Consider the following 19759-nt stretch of genomic DNA (forward strand, 5'->3'; position numbering starts at 1 on the left):
TAAACACAGACGTGTATAGTCATGTGCCACTTAACAGTGGGGATACGTTGTAAGAAATGCATCATTAGGTGATTTCATCTTTGTGTGAATATCATTGATGTTTTGCACTTACACAAACCTGGATGATATAGCCTACTGCACACCTAGGCTATATGGTGTAGCCTGTTGCTCCTAGGTTACAAGCCTGTGCAGCATGTGACTATATAAAACAAGCACAAGTGATCAAGAGATGTGGTAAACACGAGATGTATGAGGCTACTGGCTGTGTTTACAGCACATTTTTTTATAAGTAGAGTACACTCTAGAATAATGATAAAAAAACATAGTATAATAAATACATAATCCAGTACTGTAGTTGTTTATTACCAAATATTATATACTGTGCATAATTTATGTGCTATACTTTCATATGAATGGCAGTGCACTAGGTTTGTTTACACTTCAACACAAACACGTGAGTAGTGTGTTACACTATGATGTCATTAGGTGATAAGAAATTTTTGGCTCCATTATAATCTTATGGGACCACAGTTGTATATGTGGTCTGTTATTGACTGAAGCTATGTTTTTCCAAGTTTGATACTGTTTTTTTATGTCATATCCAGAAATTATATGACTAGGTCAAAGGGCACAACATTTTGTGGCCATGGATTTATGCTATAAAATCATTCTCTGCAGACTAGCAAGTTAATATGCCATTGGCAATGGGTAAAAATACTACTTTCATAGTTCTGTTGGAGAAAGGGGCATCATTCTTTTTGAAAAAATGGCAGTACTTTTTTTAAGACTTTAGTTTGAAATAATGATAGATTCACAAGAAATTATGAAAAAATGTACAAGGAGGTTGTATGCATGCTTCATTCCACTTTCCCTGATGTTGATTGCTTAAATAAGAATAATATAATATCAAAATCAGGAAATTGACATAGAAGCTTATTTAGATTTTACCTTGCCTCTTCTCACTCAGCATAATTCCCTTAAATACACCATTACTTTGTTACTTTTTATTGCTGAGTAGTACTTCATGATATAGATGTATTTGTTTAACCATAGTCACATTTCAGGACGTTAGGATTGTTTCCAGTTTTTGGTTGTTACAACAAATCTGCTGTGCACATACTATCATGCAGGTTTTTGTATGAATAATTTTTTTAAGATATGTGTGTGTTCTTCTGCAGTTGGCTTTTTAAAAAGATTATTTATTTATTTATTTATTTATTTTTAGAGAGAGGGTAATGGAAGGAGAGAGGGAGAGAAACATCAATGCGTGATTGCCTCTTGTATACCCCCTACTGGAGACCTAGCCCATAATCCAGGCATGTGCCCTAACTGGGAATTGAACTGGTGACACTTTGGTTTGCAGGCTGGTGCTCAAACTACTAAGCCACACAAGCCAGGGCCTGAACATAAATTTTTATTTCTCTGATAAAAATGCCTAAGAGTGTGATTGTTGAATTATTTGATAAGTATGTTTTCAGTTTTTTAAGAAACTGCCAGTATGCTTTTGCTAAGTTAGCAGCCTCCGAAAGAAAAATACTTTATATACAATATATTTTTAAATTTTTTATTATTTTTTCTCACATTTTTTGTTCACATTATGTAGGTTTTATTTTACTAATAATAGAAACTGTAAACAGTTTTTGAAATGGGAACAATTTGAATTAAAATATTTTCAATATTACATATTTTGATTTATCTAATAGAGACTAATTATTGAAATTTGAACATGTTCTATATTTTTCATAATGGTGCTGTTCCTTCTCCAGATGTTTTTCAGATAAATAACTCTGTAAGATAGAATAAGATGATTATTATTATTCCTATTGTAAATAAGTGTTTGTGATTTAGAGATGAACTTTCTTGGCCAGAGTGACATAGATTGTCCCTGGTGGGGCACTAAAACCCAATCCATGTTCTTTCTACTATTGCCTGCAATTACAGTATGTTGTCCCTCTGCATACAGCTTCCCCTCCTACTTGCTGCCATATTTTCTTTGCAGTAAGAGGCTGATACGTCCTCTTCCTCCACTTTTCTCTATTGAAATTCTATCTCCCAGACTCACATTTTCCTGTCTCTTCCCTCCAAAATGAGATGTCACCTTTCTTGGAATTTCCAAGACAAAATTTTAAATATATCTTGTGGCACTCCCGCTCTTTGCCTTGATTTATTCTTGATGCAATATTGGCATCTTGTAGTACCTTAAAAGTTTTATGGGTCATAGGCTGTCTTTCTTAGCTTTATGTTTCCTCTAATACCTGTACAATGCATTATAAGTACTGAGTGCTTCATAAGTAGTTATGAGCTGGATTTCACAGGAGATCAGGTAGTCATACTGGTTTTCAGGGTTACCAAGTCAGGAGAATATTATCTAAAAGTAATGGTGCAAGTTAACAAAATTTGTTATGCCTCCACTCCCTTCCCATGCTACAAGGCACACCTAAGTATAACATACTCTTCCTCTCTGAGCATTTTTAGCTAGTAACATTCTAGTCTTCTCATCAGTTCATTCCCTCTGACATTATTGTACCTGATTTATGTGTCCTGTGGACTGCTGTGATAATTCAGAAGAAAGTGATTAGTTAATTACACTGCCAGGAATCAGACATTAAGATTCTTGTGAATCTTTATAGTTACTTTCTGTTAATTTGGAAGAGACTGAACATGTGAAAATGCCCTTGATGGTAGTATAAATAACATCACTACCCCCTTTTTCCTGGAAATGTTTTGATTATCTTACAATGTATTTGTGAGGTAGTATGATACACAACTGTGGCTTTTGGATTTATCATGTATGTAAATCCTGTGGAGGACATTCAAAACATGCTGCTGATCACCACCATCTTGAGTTTTCTGATTTTGGAGGTCTGGGGTAGGACCTGAGACTGCATTTCTTTCTTTTTTTGAAAATTTATTGGTGTGAGATTGATTAATAAAATTATATAGGGTTCAAGTGTGCAATTCTATAATACATCATCTGTATATCGCATTGTGTGTCAAATTTTCTATCACCACGTTTGATGCTTCTTTACCCTTTATTACCTCCCCCTCAACACCCTTCCCTCTGATTCCCTCAACACCTACCATATGATTGTCTCTATGAGTTTTGTTTGTTCATTTGTTGCTTTCAGTTTTATATACCACATAGAAGTGAAATCATATGGTTCTTGACTTTTTCTGCCTTATTTCACTTAGCATGATATTCTCAAGATCCATCCATGTTGTCGCTAATGGCAGTATTTTATCCTTTCTTATAGCTAAGTAGTATTTCATTGTATGTATGTACCACATCTTTATCCAATCCTCTATCAAAGGACACTTTTCATGTCTTGGCCATGAAAAGAACTAGTGGTTCAATGGCAATGAACCGTGAATAATAGGGGAATATAAATCTTTGCTGCAGTGAATATAGGGGAAGATAAATCTTTATGAGTAAATATATATTTTTTTAGTTAAAAGATTTTATTTATTCATTTTTAGAGAGGGGGGGAGGGAAGGAGAAAGAGAGGGAGAGAAATATCAATGTGTGGTTGCTTCTTGCATGTCCCCCACTGGGGACCTGGCCTGCAACCCAGGCATGTGCCCTGACTGGGAATTGAACCAGTGACCCTTTGGTTCGCAGCCTGTACTCAATCCACTGAGCTATACCAGCCAGGGCAATATTTTTAAATATTCTGGGAAGGTACCCAGAAGGGGGTTGCTGGGACATATGTTAACTCTATTCTTAATTTTTTGAGGAACCCCCATACTGTTTTCCATAGCTGCAACTGTACCAGTTTACATTCCTACCAGCAGTGAATGAGGGTTCTCCAGCATTTGTTATTACTTGTCTTATCCATAATAGCCCTTCTAACAGGTGTGAGGTGGTATCTCATTGTAGTTTTGATTTGCATTTCCATAATAGGTAGTTAAGCTTTGAACATTTTTTCATATACCTGTTGGCCATCCATCCGTATGTCCATTTTTTAATGGGATTGGTTGTTATGTTGTTGACTTGTATAAGTTTTTATATATTTCAGACATTAACCCCAATTGAAGGTATTGTTTGCAAGTGTCTGTTCTCTTTTGGTTGTTTGCCTTTTTGTTTTGCTGAGAGTTTCTTTTGCTGTGCAGAAGCTTTTTAGTTTGATGTGGCCTCATTCATTTGCTTTTGCTTCCCTTGCTTTTGAGGTTAAATTAGTAAAATTCTCTCTTGAGTGGAAGGCCCATAAGTTGGGTACCTGTGTTTTCTTCTATCTAATTTATTGTTTCAGGACTCATATTTAGGTCTTTGATTCATAATTTTTGTGTATAGTGACAAATAGTAGCCTTGTTTTATTTTTTCATATGTGTCTTTCCAATTTTCCCAGCATCATTTGTTGAAGAAGCTTTCTTTTCTCCATTTTATGCTTTGGCTTTTTTGTCAAAAAGTATTTTCCCACGTACATGTAGGTTTATTTGTAGCCTCTTAGTTGTGTTCCTTTGATATCTGTTTCTGTATTTCTGCCAATACCATGCTGTTTTGCTTTTTGTCACTTTGTAGTGTAATTTGCAGTTAAGAAGTATGATACTTCTAGCTTGTGGTTTTTTTTTTTTTCCCTTCAGGATTGCTTGGACTATTCAGGGTGTTGTGTGGTTTCAAATAGATCTGATGATGTTTTGATCTATTGCTTTAAAAAATGCCACTGGGGCTCTTTGCCTGCAGCCATGGAATTGCATGAGAGGCGAGGCTTGGGTGTGTTCAAGATTCAGCTCTTCACATAACCTACTTACATGGCAGAGGAAGGCATTGCTGCTGGAGGTGTAATGAATGTTAATACTCCTTTACAAGAGTTGCTGAAGACCACACTCATCCACAGTGGCCTAGTGCATGGAATTCTTGAAGCTGCCAAAGCCTTAGGTACCAAGCCCACCTTTGTGTGCTTGCATCCAACTGCGATGAGCCTATGTATGTCAAGGTGATGGAGCCCTTTGTGCTGAACACCAAATGAAGCTAATTAAGGTTGATGACAATAAGAAACAAGGGCAGGGGTGTCAAACTCATTTTCACCAGGGGCCATATCAGCCTCCTGGTTGCCTTCAAAGGGCCAAAATAATTTTAGGACTGTATAAATGTAACTACTACTTAACTGTTACAGAGTTGAAATTACATTCAGCCCTTTGAAGGCAACTGTGAGACTAATGTGGCCTCAGGCGAAAATCAGGTTTGAGTTTGACACCCCTGAACTAGGGGAATTAGTGGGCCTTTGTAAAATCAACAGAGGGAAAATCTGGTGAAGTGGTTGGTTGCGGTTGTGTAGTAGTTAAGGACTATGGCAAAGAGTCTCAAGCAAAGGATGTCATTGAGGATTACTTCAAATGCAAGAAATAAACTGGACTTTTGTTTAAAATAAATAAATGAATAAGTAAACAAACAAACAAAATACCATTGGGATTTTGATGAAGATTATATTAAACATGTATATTACCTTGGGTAATATATGCATTTTAACTATGTTGATTCTTCCAATTCATGAACATGGAATATCTTTTCATTTCTTTGTGCCTTTTTCAATTTTTTAAAATAATGTCTTGTAGTTTTCAGGGTATAAGTTCTTCACATCCATTGTTAAGTTTATTCCTAGGTATTTTATTTTTTTTGTTGTAATTGTAAAATAAATTTTTCTTCATTTTGTTTTTCCTAGAATTTTATTGTTAGCATAGGAACACAATGGATTTTTGTATATTGAATTTGTATCCTGCAGCATTACTGTATTTATTTACTTTTCTAATAGTACTTGAAGTACTATGTTGAGTAACAGTGATAAGAATGGACATTCTTGTCTTGTTCCTAAATTTAGAGGAAAAACTTTCCATTTTTCATTATTGAATATGATATTAGCTGAGGGTTTGTCATATATGGCCTTTATATGTTGAGGTACTTCCTTCTATACATATTTTGATGAATGTTTTAATCATAAATGAATGTTGTATCTTGCCAAATGCTTTTCTGCATCTATCGATGTGATCATATCATCTTTATCCTTTATTTTGTTAATGTGGTGTATTATATTATTCAATTTGTGTATGTTGAACTATCTATGCTTTTACCCCTGAAATGAACTTGACTTTATCGTGCTCTTTTTATCTCTTTAATGTGTGATTCTATTGGATTTGCTAGTGTTTTGTTTAAGATTTTTGCATTTGTATTCATCAGAGATATTGTTCTGTAGTGTTCTTTTTTGTGTTATTCTTGATGGGTTTTGGTATCAGGGTAATTTGGCCTCATAAAATACCTTAGGAATTATTGCTTCTTCTGAGTTTTTTGGAAGAATTTGAGAAGACAAGGTATTAAATCTTCCTCAGATGTTTGATAGAATTTACCAGTAAAGCCATCTGATCCTGGACTTTTTGGGGGGGGAGGTTTTTGCCAGTTTCTTTAATTTCCTTACTGTTGATTATTATATTTAAATTTACCAGTTCTTCGTAGTTTAGTGTAGGAAGGTTATATACAAGGTCTGGCAGAAGTAAGGTCTGCTTGAGTGTGGTTAGTAGGGTAATAATATGGGTGTAATTTATAGTTTTAATTTGAACACTTGACTTAAAATGTCATATGGTGTGCTTGAGTGTGATGTTATATTATGGAATTACATGCCTTATGATTTTGTAATAAAAAAGGGATGTTATTTGTGTCAGACCCTGTATTTCAAAGAACATGTCTGCTTCTTCTAGGTTATTTAATTTGGTAACATAATATGTTTCATGTTAGTCTTTTAGGATCAGGGTAAGTGTTTTTGTAAGTGTTCTTTTAGGATCAGGGTAAGATTTTTGTAAGTGTTCTTCCTAACATGTCTTTCATTTGGAATTTTTTTGGTTCTTTTCTCTTTTTTCCATAGTGTGTCTAGCCAGAGGGCTGTCAATTTTATTAATGTTTTCAAAGAACCAGGGGTTCTTTTGGTATTAATTTTTTGTATAATCTCTTTGTTCTCGATTTCATTTAATTCTGCTCTAGTTTTTATTTTCTTTCTTATGCTGGCTTTGCATTGCATTTGTTCTTTTTTTTCCTACTTCTTTAAGATATAATATTATGTTGTTTATTTGGGATATTTTGTGTTTCTTGAGATAGGCCTGTAATGATATAAACTTCCCTCTTACTGCTGCTTTCACTGCATCCAAAAAGTTTTGATAGTCTTATTGTCATTCTCAGTTGTGTCTAAGTATCTTGTCATCACTCCTTTGTTTTTTTTCTTTGACCTATTCATTTTTTAATTACATGTTGTTTAATCTCCATGTATTTGTGGTTTTTCCCTATTTTCTTTTGCAGTTGATTTCCAGTGTCAAAGCATTGTACCCTGACCTGGTAGTTAAGTTGGTTGGAACATCATTTCACTCACCAAAATGTTGCAGGTTTGATCCTTGGTCAGGGCATGTACCTAGGTTATAGGTTTGATCCCTGGTTGGGGTATGTATGGGAGGCAACCAATTGATGTTTCTCTCTCAAATCAGTGTTTCTCTCCCTTCTCTTTCTCTGAAAATCAATAAACTTATCCTCTATTGAGGATTAGAAAAAAAAGCATTGTGGTCAGAGAATGTGCTTGGTATGATTTCAGCCTTCTTAATTTTGTTGAGGCTAGTTCTGTGTTCCTGTAACTGCCTGCTTCCCATAGGCAATAACTCTGGAGACAGATTCTGGTAGAAAGGAAAATGGAATTTTTACTTACTTAAAGATATAAATAGTAGATTTCCTTTTTTTTTTAATCTTCAAGTACATTTTTTCATTAGAGAGAGAGAGGGAGAGAGAGAGAAACATCAGTGTGAGAGAGAAACATCAATTGGTTGCCTTCTCAATTGGTTGTACTCACCCAGACTGGGGATGGAACATGCAACCTGGGTAGGTGCTCTGACCAGAAATTGAACCTGCAACCTTGGTGGCCTACAGATGACACTCCCACCAGCTGAGCCATACTGGCCAGGGCACAATCTAAATTCTTTTTTTTTAAATACATAATCTTTATTATATTTTTTCCCATTACCATTTAGTCCCCTTATACCCTACCCCTCTTTCCCCAGCAGTCACCACACTGCTGTCCATAATCATGAGTCCTTTTTCCTTTTTCCTTTTTGCTCAATCCCTCCACCCCCACCCACTACTCCCACTAGCTGTCCTCTGTTCTTTATCTATGAGTCTGTTTCTGTTTTGCTTGTTAGTTCAGTCTGTTCATTAGATTCCAAATGTGAGTGAAATCATATGGTATGTGTCTTTCTCTGTCTGGCTTATTTCACTTATCATGATGTTCTCCCAGTCCATCCATACTGTTGCAAAGGGTAAAATTTTCTTCTTTTTTATGGCTGAATAGAAATCCATTGTGTAAATGTCCCATTGTGGTTTTATCCACTCATCTATTGATGGACACTTGGGCTGCTTCCATATCTTGGTGGTTGTAAATAACGCTGCAATGAACATTAGGGGTGCTTAAGTTCTTTCAAATTAGTGTTTTGGTTTCCTTTGGATATATTCCCAGAGGTGAGATTGCTAGGTAAAAAGGTAGATCCACTTTTAATTTTTCAAGGTATCTCCATACTGCTTTCCACAGTGGCTGCACCAATCTGCATTCCTACCAGCAGTGCAAAAGAGTTCCCCTTTCTCACATCCTCGCCAGCCTTTGTTTTTTGATTTATTGATGAAGCCACTCTGACAGGTGGAAATGATACCTCATTGTGGTTTTTATTTGCATTTCTCTGATGATTAGTGACATGAAGCATCTTTTCATATGTCTGTTGACCATCTATGTGTCCTCTTTGGAGAAGTGTCCATTCAGGTCCTTTGCCCATTTTTTAATTGCATAGTTATTTTTTTAGGTGTTGAATGTTGTAAGTACTTTATCAATTTTAGATATTAACCCTTTATCATATGTATTGGAGAATATGTTGTACCATTCTGCAGGTTGTCTTTTTGTTTTGTTAATGATATCCTTTGCTGTGCAAAACTTTTTTCCTTCAATGTGCTCCCAGGTATTTCTTTTTTTTTTTTTATTTTTTGCTTTTGTTTCCCTTGTCTAGGTAGATCTATTCGATAAAAAATTTGTAAGAGCAGTGTTCAAGATTTTGCTGCCTATGTTTCTTTCTAGGATTTTTATGGTTTTGGGTTTTAATATTTAAGTCTTTGATCCATTTTGAATTAATTATTGTGTGTGGTATAAGAAGGTGGTCTAGTTTCATTTTTCTGTATGTGTCTGTCCAGTTTTCCCAACACTATTTACTGAATAAACTAACTTTAGCCCATTGTATGTACCTGATTCCTCTGTGGAATATTAATTGACTGTAAAGTTAATAGGTCTATTTCTGGGCTTTCTGTTCTGCTCCAAAGATCTGTGTGTCTGTTTTTATGCCAATACCAGGCTGTTGTGATTACTATGTCCTTGTAGTATAGTTTGATATTAGGTACAGTGATTTCTCCAACTTTGTTCTTCTTTCTCAGTATTGCTGTTGCTGTGTCGGGCCTTTTGTATTTTCACATAAATTTTTGAAATGTTTGTTTTAGTTCTGTGAAGTATGTGATTGGAATCTTAATAGGAATTGTGTTGAATCTATAGATTGCTTTGGGTAGTATGGACATTTTAATGATGTTAATTCATCTAATCCATGAAGGCATATGCTTCTACTCACCCATATTTTTCAGACCATAAGACGCACCTAGGTTTTAGAGGAGGAAAATAGGAAAAAAAAATTTGAAACAAAAATATTTAATAACATAAATAACATAATATTTCACTGATGTAAATGTAAACAGAACTCAGCAGCAGCATTAACAACCATTTTTCCTCCCAAATTGGCAGGGGTGTGGGGTAGTGCATCTTGTAGTCCAAAAAAATACATTATTTGCATCTACTTTAATTTCTTTCTTCAATGTCTTATAATTTTCCAAGTACAGGTCTTTAACATCCTTGGTTTGGTTTATTCCTAGGTATTTTTTTCTTTTTTAAGCAATTTTGAATGGGAGTGTTTTCTCAATTTTCCTTTCTGTTTATTATTAACCTCTAAAAATGGAGTGGATTTCTGGATATTAATTTTATATCCTGCTACTTTGCTGAATTCATTTATCAGTTCTAGTAGCTTCTTGGTGGAATCTTTGGGGTTCTTTATGTACAGTATCATGTCATCTGCAAATAAAGACAGTTTTACTTCTTTCCCAGTTTGGATGCCTTTTATTTCTTCTACTTGCCTGATCATTGTGGGTAGGACTTCCATTGCTATGTCAAATAAGAGAGGTGAAAGTGAACATCCCTTTCTTGTTCCCAATCTTAAGGGGAACTCGCTTGTAGTTTTTGCCCATTGTGTATAATGCTGGCAGTGGGTTTGACATATATGGCCTTCATGACGTTTAGGTAGGTTCCCTCTATTCCCAGTTTGCTGAGAGTTTTTATCATATATAGGTCTGGATTTTATCAAAAGCTTTTTCTGATCTGAATTCATTGATATAATCCTGTGATTTTTATCCTTCATTTTGTTAATGTGGTGAATCACATTTATTGATTTGTGAATACTGTACCATCCTTGAATTTCTGGAATAAATCCCACTTGATCATGGTGTATGATTTTTTTGATGCATTGCTGTATTTGGTTAGCTAATATTTTGTTGAGGATTTTGGCATCTATGTGCATCAGTGATGTTGGCCTATAATTTTCTTTCTTTGTAGTGTCTTTATCTGGTTTTTGATTTAGGATAATGCTGACCTCATAAAATGAGTTTGAGAGCCTTCCCTCCTCTTGAATATTATGAAATAGTTTGAGAAGCAGAGGTGTTCATTTCTTCTCGTTTTGATAAAGGTCACCCGTTGAGCCATCTGGTCCAGGACTTTTGTTTGTTGGGGGTTTTTTGATTACTGCTTCAATTTCATTAGATGTAATCTATCTTTTCAGATTCTCTGATTTTTCCTGATTGATTTGTGGAAGATTTTATGTTTCTCTCCATGTGATGTCTCTTTCTCTGATTCTGTTCCTATTCTAGTTGTTTGCTTAGTTTTGGTTTTCATTGTTTGTCTTTTCTTTTAAGTTCATTTGTTGATAATTGTGAGTTTATTGTCATTCTACTGTTCATATTTTTTATCTTCTTTTTCTTTGATAAGTCCCTTTAACATTTCATATAATAATGTCTTGGTGACGATGAACTTTAACTTGACCTTATCAGGGAAGCACTTTATCTGCCCTTCCATTCTAAATGATAGCTTTGCTAGACAGAGTAATTCTGAATGTAGATCTTCCTTTGATGACTTCAAATACTTTTTTCTAGCCCCTTCTTGCCTGCAAGTTTTCTTTTGAGAAATCAGTTTATAGTCTAATGGAATACCTTTGTAAGTAACCGTCTCCTTTTCTCTGACTTCTTTTAGGATTCTCTCCTTATCTTTAATCTTGAGTAATTTATGATGATGTGTCTTGGTGTTTTCCTCTTTAGGTCCCACTGCTTTGGGACTCTTTGGGCTTCCTGGAAGTCTATTTCCTTTTCCAGATTGGGGAAATTTTCCTTCATTATTTGTTCAAGTAAGTTTTCAATTTCTTGCTGTTGTTCTTCTCCTTCTGGCACCTTTATAATTTGGATATTGGAACGTTTCAGGTTGTCCCAGAGACTCCTCAGCCTCTGTTCATGTTTTTTTGAATTCTTATTTCTTCATTCTGTTCTGGTTGGATGTTTATTTCTGCCTTTTGTTCCAAATCTTGCTTTGAGTCCTGGTTTCCTTCCTGTCACTGTTGGTTCTCTGAATATTTTGCTTATTTCACTTTGGGTATCCTTCAGTTGTTTTTTCATTTTTCCACCAAGCTCAATCAGATCTGTGAGCATTTTGATTACTAGGGCTTTAAATTCTGCATTATATAGGTTGGCAATCTCCTCATGGCTTAGCTCTCTTTCTGAAGCTTTGCTGTGTTCTTTCATTTGGGCCACATTTCTTTGTCTTGGTGCAGCTGATAAATAGTAAGGGGGTGAGGCCTTAGGTATTCACCCAGGCAGGGCAACCCTCTTTGCTGTGCTGTGGCACTGCCTGTGGGGGAGGGGCCAGAGAGGGAACAATGCAGGTTGCCTTCTTGGCTCTGTCCCCATTTTCCAACGAACTTGTGTGAGACTGAGAGTTTTTCCCACCATGGGAACTGCAGTAGTTCACAGTGAGCTCTGAGTCTGTTTCCCCTTCAGCCAGCCCTGCCCAAGTGGCCTCCCACCTTGCCATGTCCAACCCCACGCACATGGTCTGCTGCCTCACCGGGGTTTCTCTCAGCCAGCCTGCTTCCTCACTGCGGGTTCTTAGCGGTCTGGTTGTCCTGGTTCACTGTTTCTTTATATATTTAAGATGATTATTGACAAATGTTGAATACATATGTAGTACCACTTTATTGTTAGACTGTTTTCCTCTGGTTTATTTTCCTTTCTTTTTTTTTCTTCTTACAGCAAGCTCTTTAACATTCGTTGCAGTGTTGGTTTGGTGTTAACAAACTCTTTTAGATTTTTCTTGTCTGGGAAGCTCCTTATTCCTCATTCGATTTTAAATGATAGCCTTGCTGGGTAAAGTAGCCTTGGTTGTAGGTCCGTGCTTTTCATCATCTTAAATATTTCACGCCACTCCCTTCTGTTCTGTAATGTTTCTGGTGAGTAATCAGATGACAGTCTAATTGTTACTCCCTTGTAGTTAACTACCTGCTTTTCTCTTTTAGCTCTTAGGGTTCTCCTTATCTTTAAGCTTTGTCATTTTAATTGTGATATATCTTGGTATAGGCCTTTTTGGGCACAACATTTTTGGGAGTTACTGAGCGTCCTGGACTTGTGTGACTTTTTCCTTCACCAGATTAGGGAAGTTTTCGGTCATTATTTCTTCAACTAGATTCTCAACCCCTTGCTCACTCTCTTCTCCTTCTGGTGTTCCCATGATGTGGATGTTGTTATACTTCATGTTGTCCAAGATGTTTCATATGCTGTCCTCATTTTTTAATTCTTTTTTATATTTTCTGCTCTGCCTAATCATGTTTTTTCTACTTCATCTTTCAAAACACTGATTTGATCCTCTGCTTCACCTAACCCATTGTTAGTTTTCCTTTCAGTGTATTATGTATCTCAGATATTGCATTCTTTGTTTCTGACTGATCCTTTTTTATGGTCTCTGTGTCTTTTTTCATGCTGTTGAGTATCCTTACAATTATACTCTAAATTCTCTATCTGATAATTTGCTTACTTCCATTTCATTTAGTTCTTTTGGAAAATTCTCTTGTCCTTTCATTTGGTGTCTAGTTCTTGTCTTCCCATTTTGCCTGCTTTGTATTTTCCAACTGATATATTGAATTAATCAGCCACTAATCTAATCATTTAATCTAACCAATCTGTAATCAGTGCTCAGGCCTAAGTACTGAAAGGCGGGGCAAAGTAATTCTTGTGGGCAGGGCTATTGCTTCCCCTTAGGTGATGCCATTCAAAGAGGAGTGCTCTACCTTAGAAGGATGGCCCGGGCAGTATGGGGAATGACTCAGTACATGGATCCTGGCAGCTGTTCCCTCAGTTCTCCCCGCCAGAGCCACCAATCCCAGACTCTTCTCAAGTGTCTTTAGTCCACTCTGCCCTCCCTTTGCTGGCACCCAGGGAAAGTGGTTGTAAACACAATTTTGTCCTTTGGCTGTGTAGAAGGGTCCCTGTGTCTCTAGCTGTCTCTCCCTGGCCAACAGGACCCCTGCTGCTTTTCACAGCTCGATGTTCTTGGTTCCTTTCTGACTCTGGTGCTATAGTCTGGAGAGCCCAGCTTGGCATTTCAACCTCACACTTCTTATGGGGAATCCCCCAGTTGCTGAAAAATTCCTCCGGCACTTCAGCTGCCACCCATCAGAGCCCAGCCAGCCCTCTCAGGTCTCTTCTGCACTCTGTACTAGTCATGTTGTGCTAAAGTGTTTTCTTCTGTCTGTCTGTGGTTGTAAGGCTTCTTTCCAGCTAGTATTGAGTTGGCTGTTTAAGATGATTTCGCTACAATTTAGTTGTAATTCCAGATTGATCCTGGGAGGTGGTTAGTGTAGCTTCCACTTACTTTTTCACCATCTTGGATCTCCTCAATATAGACAGTAAATTTCTTGATGCCCACACCAGTCCCCTGGAGGAGTGAGCCCTGGGCAGGTGGCAACTGCAGCAGCTTCCTGACTGGGGGAAGGGCATGGAGCTTGCCAGCCCTAGCTACCCTGAGTCTGCTGGCCAAAACCTCACCAAGCCTGCCCGCCTGAGCTTCCTCCCCTCCCTTGTTACCCAGGCTCACTGCATTCCACGATCACCCAGTGCTTAGAGAGGAGACCTGGGAATGTTCCAAGGCCACCCAGTCCTCTTGTCTGGGGCCCAGGAACTCACAGCCCCCTGGCCTTGGGGAAGGAGGGGAGAATCCAAGAGAACAATGTTCCTGCTTGTTCTCTTTTTAAAGGCTTTCCCAGAATCCCCCATGTGATTGAACCAATGGAAGGGTATGTTCTTCCCATCCAATCACCTTTCTGGTTTTTGGCTCCAGCCTGCATGCCTTGTTTTTATGTATCTTGTGCTGATGGTCCCTGCTGCCAAGGTGTCACACATTTGTGCTGTCTTTGGCTCTGTTCCACCCCTCTTCATTTCCTGGGGGGAAGTGCCCCCCATTACAATTCAGTAATGGTCTGTGCTTGTGAATGTTCCATGTGCTCTAGAGAAGACTGTATAATCTGGTGTTATGGGATGAAAAGCTCTGTAAACGCCAGTTATGTTTATCTGATCTTAATGTGTCATTTAAGATCAGTATTTCTTTATTGATTTCTGTTTGGATGATGTATCTGGAGCTGTCAATTCAGTATTAAAGTCCCCAGCTATGATTGTGTTTTTGTCAGTTTCGCCCTTTACTTCTGTTAGGGGTTGCTTTATATATTCCAATGCACCCCCATTGGGTACATATATATTGAGAAGTGTTACCTATTTTTGATGTTTTGGCCTTTTTATCATTATAAAATGTCCATCTTTGTCTTGCATTACTGTTTTTATCTTGAAATCTGTTTTTGTCAGATATAAGTGTGGCTACATGTCTATTAGTTTGGAGAATTATTTTCTACCCTTTTACTTTGGGTCTGCATTTGTCTTTGCAGCTGAAATTTGTCTCCTGAAGGCAGCATATGGTTAGGTTTTGTTTTTTGACTCAATCTGCTACTCTGTGCCTTCTTATTGATGAGTTCAGTCCATTGACGGTGAGGATAATTATTGATGTCTGAGGATTGCCTATAGCCATTTTATTTTTTGTTTTTTGGTAGCTCTGTGTCTCCCTTGTTTCTTTTTCCTTGTGTTTCTGCCTGTTATTTTGGTTTGGTGGTATTCTATGATGTTTCCCCCTCTGTTTTTTCTTTTTTTAATTTTATTGTCTCAGTTCTGGATCTTTGGTGTGTGGTTACCATTATTAGGTTTATGCAAAACAAAGTTTAGTATATATGGTAGTCTTCTTTTCTTCTGAATTCATCTTACCTCCATTACCCTTTGTGAATTCAGACCTTCACTTCCTCTTCTTTTATGTTTTTGTTGTCATAAATTATCCATTTATGCTGTGTTCATTTTCAAATTGCATTAGCTATTGTCTTCTCTCTCTTTTTAATGTTTTTACCTCCTTTAATCTTTGTTATATTTAAGTTTGTAATACCCTATTCTGTAAAAAAGTTGCAATTTCCTGCTTCTCTGTGTTCATTACTTATTTTACGTATAGTTTTGTATACTTTTGCCTTTTTGTTTAAGGTGCAATTTCCCCCTTCAGTATTTCCTCTAATGGAGGGAGGTCTTGTGGTGCTAGATTTCCTTAGCCTCTGTAGATGTGGAAAAAATATCTTTATCCTTCATAGCTAAAGGATAGTTTTAGTGGATATATTATTCTTGGCTTGTTATTTCTCTGTTTTCAATAGTTTGAACATTGGATTCTACTCTTTCCTAGTTTGTAGATTTTCTGCTGAAAAATCCACTAATAATCTAATGGGATTTCCTTATGTGTTATAGTCTTTCTTTCCCCCCTGGCTGCCTTGAGACTTCTTTCTTTGTCATTAATTTTTGACAGTTTTAATGTAATGTGCCTTGGAGAAAGCCTTTTGGATTGAAATAAATAGATATTCTGTTTGTTTCTTGGATTCTGGGATCCAGCTCTTTCAGTAGGTTTGGAAAGTTCTCTTAAACTGTTTCTTTTGTTTGTTTGTTTTTTGTTTTTGTTTTTTTTTTTTTTTTGAATAGGCTTTCTGTTTCCTTCTCTCTCTTTTCTCCTTCTGGAACACCCATTATTGTTATATTGCACTTTCTGATGAAATCAGAAGTTCTGGTGGAATTCTTTCATTTTTTCTTTTTTGTTTTTTACTCTCAGGCCTCTCTATCCATCTACATTATTTCTAGGTTTGTATCTTTGGTATTACTAATTCCCCTCTCTGGTCAGCTCTGTTTCCTGTGCTTGCTAGTTCATTCTTCATTTCTTTTATTGAGTTCTTCATCTCTAGAGTTTTCTTTGGTTCATTTGAAAAGTTTCAATCTCTTCAGTAAAATACTCCTTTTGTTTGTTGATTTGATTTCTGAGTCCATTAAGTGCCTATATTTGTTTTTATTTTGGGGGGAACTTTTTCTCTTTTTTATTTATATATATATTTTTTTATTGTTGTTCAAGTACATTTGTCTCCCTTTTCACCCCACCACACGCCCACCACCTCACCCATTCCCACCTCCCACCCTCGAACTCACCCCCTTTAGCTTTGTCCATGTGCCCTTCATACATGTTCCTTGATGATCCTTCCCCCTTTATTCCCTATTATCCCTCTCCCTCCTTCTCTCTGATTACTGTCAGATTGTTCTTTGTTTCAATGTCTCTGGTTGTATTTTGCTTGTTTGTTTGTTTTATTGACTAGGTTCCACTTATAGGTGAGATCATATGGTAATTCTCTTTAACCACTTAGCTTGTTTGACCTATCATAATGTTCTCCAGATCCATTGGTGCTGTCCCAAAGGGTAACAGCTCCTTCTTTCATTCTGCTGTGTAGTATTCCATTGTGTAAATGTACCATAGTTTTTTTTAAAGATTTTTCATTATTTATTTTTTTAGTATGTTTTATTGATATGCTGTTGCAGTTGTCTCATTTTCCCCTCTTTATTCCCCTCTGCCCTGCACCGTGCCTCCCACTAGCATTCCCCCCACCCTTAGTTCATGTCCATGGGTCATACATGTAAGTTCTTTGGCTTCTACATTTCCTATATTATTCTTAACCTTCCCTTGTTTATTTTCTACCTAATGTTTATGCTACTTATTCCCTGTACCTTTCCCCCTCTTTCTCCCCCTATCACCCCTCTGCTGATAACTCTCCATGTGATCTCCATTTCTGTGATTCTGTTCCTGTTCTAGTTGTTTCCTTAGTTTGTTTTTGTTATTTTTAGGTTCAGTTGTTGATAGTTATGAGTTTATTGTCATTTTACTGTTCATTGTTTTTGATCTTCTATTTCTTAGATAAGTCCCTTTAACATTTTGTATAATAATGGCTTGGCGATGATGAACTCCTTTAACTTGATGTTATCTGGGAAGCACTTTGTCTGCCCTTCCATTCTAAATGATAGCTTTGCTGGATAGAGTAATCTTGGATGTAAGTCCTTGCCTTTCATGACTTGGAATACTTCTTTCCAGCCCCTTCTTTCCTGAAAGGTTTCTTTTGAGAAATCAGCTGATAGTCTTATGGGAACTCCTTTGTACGTAACTGTCTATTTTTCTCTTGCTGCTTTTAGGATTCTCTCTTTATCTTTAATCTTTGGTAATGTAATTATGGTGTGCCTTGGTGTGTTTTTCCTTGGTGTGTTTGGGTTCAATTTGTTTGGGACTTTTTGAGTTTCCTGGACTTCCTGGAAGTCTCTTTCCTTTGCCACATTGGGAAGTTTTCCATTATGTTTTCAAATAAGTTTACAATTTCTTACTCTTCCTCTTCTCCTCTGGCACCACTATGATTCAGATGTTGGAACATTTAAAGATGTCCTGGAGGTTTCTAAGTCTCTCCTCATTTTTTTTTGAATTCTTGTTTCTTCATTCTGTTGTGGTTGAATGTTTATTTCTTCCTTTTGGTCCAAACCGTTGATTTGAGTCCTGGTTTCCTTCCCGTCACTGTTGGTTCCCTGTGCATTTTCCTTTATTTCACTCTGCATAGCCTTCACTTTTCCCTCTATTTTGTGACTATACTCAACCATTTCTGTGACTCTCCTGATTGTCAGTCTTTTGAACTCTGCATCTGATAGGTTGGCTGTCTCTTCGTCACTTAGTTGTATTTTTTCTGGGGCTTTGATCTGTTCTTTCATTTGGGCTGCTTTTTTGTCTTGGCCTGCCTGTTAGGTTGGGAGGGGTGGGGCCTTAGGTATTCACCAGTGCGGGGCAACCCACGTCACTGTGTAATGGGACTATATATCAGGGAGGTTCTCAGAGGGAACAGTGCTGCTTGTTCAGCTCTCTGCCAGGTTTCAGTCACTTCCCCCACTACTCACAAGAAAATTGGGCCCTTCTGTTGTTGATTTCCTGGTGGGTGGGTTTCTGTACATTCTAAGACCCTATAGGTCTCTCCGACGAATTCTCCTGTGAGGCTGGGAGTTTCTCCCACCACCGCCTCAACCCTCACAGGTTTTTCAATCAGAGATTTTGAGGCTTTATTTCCTCACACTGGGACCCTGGGTTGCACTGTCTGTCTTGCTCCTGGTTTATCTGCATGCAAATGTAGTACCTCCTGCTCTGTCAGCCACCTTGCCTGCCCTCATCCTCCAACCATTGCCTTTCCCCTGAGTCCTCTCTGCCTGGCTGCTCAGCTCCGTCCCTCCTACTGGTCTGGATGAATGTTTCTTCTTTAACTCCTTGGTTGTCGGACTTCCATGCAGTTCGATTTTCTGTCAGTTTTGGTTGTTTTTTGTTTTTAAATTTGTTGTTGTCCTTCTTTTGGTTGTACGAGGAGGCACAGTGTGTTTAGCTACGCCTCCATCTTGGCTGGAAGTCCTAACTGCCTATATGTTTTTCTTGTGTCTTGTTTAGTTTTTTCAGAAAAGAGGAGTTTTGTCATTTAAATCACATATTTCCATGTCTTTAAATTTATTTTCTGGGGATTTAAATTTTTCTGAGCTGCCTTATTATCTTGGTTATTCATGGTATTTGATGTGTTATTTCTCTGCCTAGGCATCTATGGGAATGAAATGGGTTTTTGTTTTTTTTTAAGAGTAGTACTTTTCTATTCAGTAGGTTGCTAAGAAGTCTTTCTTACTGTTTTCCACTAGGTGGCACTGAAGGTTTTTTTTTTTTTTTTTAATTTGCACTGTTCAGATTTCTCAGATCTCTTTCTGCGTGGTAGAAAATGCCTTGTATTTGCTGGGCAGATGGGCGTCTCCTTTCTGACTAGGTCTCCTTGGTCTTAGTGCACAAACCTTGTGGGGCAGTGTGGTGGGCGATGTAGTCAGAGGTTGTGAAATTCTAGCACTATTCTCTGCAACCAGAAGATGCCAGCAGTACTGCACTGCCAGAGGTGTCCCTGGTGGCCCCACTGGCTGGGTGATCTGGGGGAGGCCAGCTGGTGCATTTGTGGCATTGTTTTCCTCCCAGTAATGGTGACTGCCAGACCTCAGCTGTCTCACCTATGTATCCCCACCCTGTCACAGGGATTAACTGCAGTGTTCTCCCTCTGCTGCTCGGGGGAAAAATGCTTCTGCCTCTCCAGTTCTCAGAGCTACAGTAAATGTACTTTGTTGTCAGACACTCAGGGCTACAGGCTCTTCTGGGGCCTGCTGCTTTATCTGGGAGGGTGGGAGTAA

General features: G+C 37.5%; 1 protein-coding gene and 1 pseudogene across 6 annotated transcripts in view; both read left to right on the forward strand.

The window, feature by feature from the left end:
* PARG (poly(ADP-ribose) glycohydrolase) overlaps positions 1-19759 on the forward strand; it is a 216280-nt gene that overhangs the window by 19288 nt on the left and 177233 nt on the right. The gene's annotated exons all lie outside the window — the stretch shown is intronic.
* Positions 4750-5347, forward strand: LOC123820864 (annotated as a pseudogene).

This window comes from Phyllostomus hastatus, unplaced genomic scaffold (genome assembly GCF_019186645.2).
Source record: "Phyllostomus hastatus isolate PE091 unplaced genomic scaffold, TTU_PhHast_1.1 phas_contig_38, whole genome shotgun sequence".
Classification (NCBI taxonomy): Eukaryota; Metazoa; Chordata; class Mammalia; order Chiroptera; family Phyllostomidae; genus Phyllostomus; species Phyllostomus hastatus.